A 6952-nucleotide genomic window follows, 5' to 3' on the forward strand; every position below is an offset into this window, starting at 1 on the left:
AAGCCTAATTGATAAAACAGATCTTTAAGAAAGCCCTTGTTGCAACAGGAGGAGGAAAGGGGGGAAAAGTGCAGTATGAGATGAGAGATATTTTTGTTCCTTTTTTCTGTTTCTTTTTCTCCCTATTTTTTTCAGGCCACAGAGACATCACTTTGGATGTACTGAATCACAGGTGTCAGGTGGTATAGCAACAGAGGCTTTTGGAGTCTCTGATATGAGATACCGGCAATTCACAACAGCTGGCGGGCAACCACAGGATAGATGATGCCTCTGGAGTCAGATTTTATCTTGGGCCACAGAGACGAGGACTAAGGGGCAACCCCATTCATCCACACACATTGAGACTTTCTCCGTCTGCTTCCCTTCTTTCCCAGCATGAGATGCTGAAGGCAATAGGAAATTGCTGATGGAAAGACAACATTCATCTACTGCAGGCTGAACTGCTACAGCCCTTCGTCTTTGTGCAAACCTGCCGTTGACATTAGTGGCACAGGAGCTGCTGACCAAAGGTGAGGTACCAGCCAAAACATACAACCTTACATAGTTTACCTTATTGAAAGCATTGTGGAGGAATCGGGAACTAATCTTTGAAATCGCAGGCCTAGGCATTTCCCAGAAAGGGCTCTCACATTTTGGCTCAGCAACAGGATTCTGCATCACCTGGAAATCACATTTCATTAACTTATTCAAAAGATCTGACCCAGTGTAGTATTGACATTTCTGTATTTAGAAATATATTAGAATTTCTATATTTAGAAATATATTTCTAAACATATATTTGATGTGTGGGCGTAAAGAGTGCATGCACAGTTTTCTAATCCTTGTTCCTTTAAAATTATAACACAGCAAGGAACAAAGAAAGGATGAGATTTGCATTACACAAAGTAGTACAAAAATAATTTTAATGAATCTATTAATTTTCACTATCTATAATATAGTATCTGTGAAAAATAAGTTTCTGCCAGACTTTCAAAGTAATTTATTCTAATGCTTTTTGACATAGAAGTTCATGTCTTACAATATTTTGGAAAACTAGAAAACCAAAACCAAAACCAAGGCTGCCTAGAGGAACTCTGCCTAGGAGAATAATCTCAGCAAAGTCACGCTTTATCCATAAATGCCCCTTACAGATTTTACTTTAAAAATTAATCTTCTCTGGTTTGACAGGAAAAGAAGATATTTATGCCATTTGAAGATACTTTTACTACTTTTGCATGGACAATCTGAAATGTCATCATATTTAGGGCTAAGCTTCAAAACAAGAGCAGTTTCATGAGTTCCAGACAACATCTAGCCAATTTATTTCCAATTCCAATGCAGTGCTCGGAAATCAGAAAGGAAAAAAAAAAAAAGTGCTTCATTGACTTCAATAGCTTCTAGATCAGTCCCTAATGAAGGATAAGTTTCTAATGCTAAGCAGCAGAAATAATCTGGGAGGGAAAATATTCAGAGTAGATTAACTTTCTTCAGTATCCTCTAAGGAGAAATAGAAACTTGAGTCAAAATAAGCATCTCAGATAATAATTAGGAAAAGTGAGTTTATGAAATGCATACACTCAGTTCTTTAAGTTCCCAGTGAAACAAACATGCTAAATTAATATCTTTGCTGTGAGAAACTCTGTGAGGCAATATTAATAAGAAAGCAGTGAATTCTGGGGAACCTGATAGTATTTCACTTGTGCTAAAAACTACGATTTTACTGGGACAAATTATATAAAATGCTCTCTAGTCATCCGAACAGCTGTATAACTGATTCAAAACCAGCTTTTTCAGCTTACAGGAAGATCCAAATTGGACTTTCAGCAGAGTGGGTTCCTGCTGCTGGGGCCAGAGGACAGTGTGTGCCGTGCCAGGGAGCTGGCAGCTGGATGCATTGCTCCTCTGTCCATTGCCTGGGAAAAACAGCAAGACCCCTGAGGGTGCACAGGGGGAATATATCCCTTAGCAGCGCTCAGTGAAAATGCATTTACCCAGATGGGTTGAAGGATTCTCAGATTTCCACCTTCCCTTTGCTTTGGCATGACTCCATTTTCCCTAAGGTGAATGAAGGTGTTACCCTTGACACCACAGCAGCAGGATCAGGCCCATGGCTGGGCATGGCTGGAAATCTCATCTTTACTCGTGGCTCCTGGACAATTCCCTTCTCTCAGCCACACAGGGTCCCTGGAGAGCAGCAATCCAGATGTGCCTTTGAAAAACAGCTGTATTATGTTCGTGTGGCTACAGGGGTGGCTTTTGTGAGAAGCTGCTAAAAGCTTCCCCCATGTCCAATAGAGCCAATGCCAGTTGGCTCCAAGACAGACCCACAGCTGGCCAAGGCTGAGTCCATAAGAGATGGTGGTAGCACCTCAGTGATAACATATTTAAGATGGGGGAAAAAAAAAGCCTGCTGTGGAACAGCATCCAGGAGGGAGGAGTGAGAATATGTGAGAGAAACAACTCTGCAGACACCAAGGTCAATGAAGAAGGAGGAGGAGGACTAGATGATCTCCGGAGGTCCCTTCCAACCCTTACCGTTCTGTGATTCCGTGAGATGCTCCAGGCGCTGGAGCAGAGATTCCCCTGGAGCCCATGGTGAAGACCATGGTGAAGCAGGCTGTCCCCCTGCAGCCCATGGAAGTCCACAGTGGAGCAGACAACCAGTTGCAGCCTGTGGAGCACCCCATGCCAGAGTAGGTGGATGCGCCTGAAGGAGGCTGTGACCCCAGGGGAGGCCCACATTGCAGCAGGCTCCTGGCAGAGACCTGTGGACTTCTGGAGAAAGGAGTCCATGCTGGAGCAGGGGAAGAGTGTGAGGAGTCCTCCCCCTGAGTAGGAAGGAGCAGCAGAGACAATGTGTGATGGACTGATCACAACCCCCATTCCGCATCCACAGGGAGGAGGTAGAGAAATTGGGAGTGAAGTTGAGCCCAGGGAGAAGGGACAGCTGGGGGGAAAGTGTTTTAAGATTTCTCATTACGCTACTCTGATTTGATTGGCTCCCAAGCAAGGAGATAAGAGCAGAGAAAAGAGGGTGCACCACCAGCACTTGGTGTGGGAGAAGGACCACATGCGCAAGGCTGCCTCTCCTGGCCCCCCTGAGGGCCCAAACCCGGGATGTACATTCAAGAAGGTCCTCTGAGGCTCACAGGTCAGGTTTGCAGCACATCCTGAAGCTGACCGTGTTGTGGTTGCTGAACCTGGTTCCAGTGCTGCTCAGAGACCTCTTTACTAGCACATTCAGCCTATCTACCCCCCCGCCCCACCCGCCAAGACGTTCAATGAGGTTGCATCTGTGGCTGCAGAAATAGTTTGAGAAACACTGCAGCACTCAAAAACATCTTCCCTGTTTTCCTTTTACTCAAAAAAAGAGAAAAGTGCTGTGCCAATGCAAGCAACAGAAACTAAGTCCAATGTATTATTGGTACCTGCAGCAGTGCTAAAGACCCTCATGTGAGGATGTGACCCCACAGTAGCCTGGGAATTGCCTGTTTTTTCCTGAGCCAGGTGCCAGAAGAGTGCAGCGATGGATTTGAGGAGCACAAGGACTAGTGCAGGAAGAAAGGGAGCTCAAGGGTGCTGGCAGCAGGGAGACGTGTGAATGAGCCAGCGGATGCAGACACCGTCTTGGGCTGCTCTACAAGCCTGGCCTGAGGTGAGAGCCCACTGTGCCCAGCACAGGACCCCTGAGCAGGTCCAGCCAAGGGGAACAGGGAAAGGGGACTACCCAGGGATGGGAAGTGGCCCAGTAATAGCCACAGACTATGGCAGTGGTGGGGCCAAGAGCAGAGCCCATCCTAGATCAGACTAACTGGAAGGGGAAGAACTCATCAAAGAAAAGTCAAGTCTAAAATATGTGTTTACAGAATATCTTCAGTCTCATCTGCTGGGTATGATCCTGCTAATAAAAACAAAGATCCTACTGCAGAACATTTGATCGGGCATGTGCTCCAACAGGAAGAAATCGTAATGTTGTGTTTAGAACTGGAGAGAGTCTTTAGCAGAGGTTTTCAGTGAGAAAATGAGAGCACTAGCCATTTATTTCACACCGGAGACACTACCTCCTCCTCTCTCTGCATTGTCAGGCAGAGATATTAAGAAGAGGCATGAGAGTCTGGAAATGAAGAAGCCTGCCACTGGGTGGTTAAAAGATGTCCTCTTAGCCGTTGCTTGGAGTGCAAAGGTGGGGTATGTATGGCTGCTTTTGTGGGAGACCAGCAAGAACAGCACGGGCAAATGTCTATGATGAGGTAATTAACCTTCAGAAAAGAAGAGTGAGTACATTTTTCCTGTAATAAGATAATGAACACTGTCCCATGGGAGAGATGTGGGACATCATCAGTGAGGGTCCTAACAGGGGTTGCCAAAGATGCTCTTCAGAGGAGGAGTGAAGAGCAGGGCTGCTACTGAGCCATTAGCTTGAAAAACAAGAGCTGAAAGAGCTGCCTGCTGCAGGAAAATTGTGTTCCTCTTCCATATGTATTACATTCATTGTAATAGGGTCCTGAAAGCAGTTGTCTGCTTGGAAGAATATCAGAGTTTTCCACTAACTCATGAAAGGAGCAAAGCAAAAAAGAGCATCTTTTTTTTTCTTATGTGAAAAGAAAATTCTTATTTTCTCAAGTGAAAACGAAGAGAAACTTTTATGCTGACCTTGTATGTAATCTGGGCCATTACAAGTTAATGGTGAAAGCTTCAATATGGGCAAGATCTCAGCCTGCGTCTCAGCCGTCTGCTGTTATGGCACATTTGCTTTTCACTTTGGAGCCCAATGACTTTGTTTCCGTGAATTACGGGAATGAGAGATTTCATCACTGACCCTTCTGGTGTTGCAAGTGCGGTAAGTGAGCACAAAAATGAAGAATTTGTGAAACATCATTTAGAATTTCAATCAAATTTTCCTCTCATCAGAATCCGTGTGTATAATATTGCTTCAGAGGCCCTTTCCAAGGGACACTGGTGGAGGCTAAAGAGCTTTTTAATGTTTCCTTTGATTTATTAACATCAGCTCAGTTTTTAATTTGCAGAAAAGAAGTGCCCCATTAATACCCACAGTGACATTTTGCATTAGACATCCTAAATGTGACCTGTTCTATTTTTAAGTGAACTAATTCCCATGCGTTTGCTGACTTATTCCAGGCATCAGTAAGCCTCAAAATGTAAGGCCCATTCCTGACATGCGGTAGTTTTCCTTGCTTTTGAACAACTGCGTTGTTATGCTAGTTGTAGCTTTCTGTATTAATATCAGTGGGCAGGGCTGTTTTTATGACACTAAGGAAATAGAGGAGGATGTTTTAGCATAAAGCAAATTTGCATATTTGCTACAGCAGAGAAAATTTCACTGGAAATTAAGGGTTTCTGCAAATTGAAAAGCTTGAATTTCATTTGCGCACACACGTGCAGATACACACACACCCCTTTCACCTTCCTTCCTTTAATCTTATTACTGTATCTCTTTGGCTGATGTCCCTGAAAATTTCACCTGCTACTCAGTGCTTGCTGGTGTTATAGCACAGAACAATACCTACCTTATTTACGTCTGACCTAGTTGTGGAAAAGGTCCAAAAGTTATCTTCAGCCTGATTAATCTAAGTCTGATCTGCTAATATGCTGCCACGGATTAAATATATAGATTTCATCTGAAAGAGCTGAGGCATGGCGCAGACATCCTGCAAATGGCAGCACTCAGATGTACCTGCGGTGAGTTTTGCTAAGCAGGCACTCTGCCCGGTGCTCTCCGATAAGGTTTCTGGGTCACATCTGAAGAATCTAGCAGAAAATGTGATTGTGGGCACTACTGAGGTACATCTTTCCTGCAAATTAAAATCTGAGCTGATGTTAATAGGTCAGAAGGGAAACATGAACTAAAAAGCCTGGGGAGAGCTCTTCAACCTTTCCCTGTGCCTGATGCTGTCAGAAGAGCTGCAATGATGCAGAAGGACTCCAAAAGGCCCATCTGTAGCTGGGAAGGGTCCCCATGGCACCGGTGCCTAGGAATGCAACCCCAACCTCCCAGGCCTCCTGCAGGGCATGGGGGGTCCTGCCTTGCAGCAAGAGGTTGCTGGACATCTAGATTATGCTATGAGCGATGTTGGTCCTTGCAGCAGTCCAAGATGAGGCTACATTGAAGTAGTTTAATCTCGTCATCACAACTTGGTCAAATTGTCTTTTTGAGGTTGCCCAAGCCCTAATGTTCACACTGGTGTTTTCAAGCTGCGGATAAATGGCCGTGTAGTTACACACCGGTGGCTTTTCCATCTGCCTCATGCACATCTCGTCTCTGGCCACTGCAACCTGATGGGTTGACTAGCTGCCCTCCTGGCTTCGCTAGCTGCTCTCCCTTCAGGCTGGATGGAAGAAGTGAGCCAAGTCCTCTATAAAATAAGACAGATGGAGGAAAACCCCACCTACCAACACCAAACCACACACAGTGCTGCTCTCCAGCTCAGCCACGCAGGCTTGGGAGATTCCCTCTGAGCTGGTGCAAGGGTGAGAGGGTGAATTTGTTTGCAGCACTATGTGTGCAAAAACTGTGTAACTGGAAAGCAAAGAGAAGCAGGTTTTGCAGAGACCTCAAAAAGAGCAGAGACTTCAGAAAAGTGCTAATGATAAAAGGAGAATTTAAAGCAGTAAGTGGAGGAAGGGCCTCCTCTTGTTCATCCCAGTGCTGCGCTGAGGAAGACAAGCAGGACTCCACCAAGGATATTGTCACCAATTGCTCTTTTTAATGGAAATCACCTGGCAGATCCCCAGTATCAGCTACTCCCTCAGAGGGGTATTTCTATTATTAGGACAGTCAGCTGGGAGAATGGCCAAGGTTTATATTAGCTCCATTACCGGCTATCTTTAATGGGTACTGAAGAGCATCTCTGATTTTTGGAAGTAGAACTGCGTCTACTGGACACTCCTCCAATGTTCCTTTGTTTTGAGAAGGTCATCACTGCCCCCTCAGAAAAAAAAAAAAGAAAACAAA

Source organism: Chroicocephalus ridibundus, chromosome 1, assembly GCF_963924245.1.
Source record: "Chroicocephalus ridibundus chromosome 1, bChrRid1.1, whole genome shotgun sequence".
NCBI lineage: Eukaryota > Metazoa > Chordata > Aves > Charadriiformes > Laridae > Chroicocephalus > Chroicocephalus ridibundus.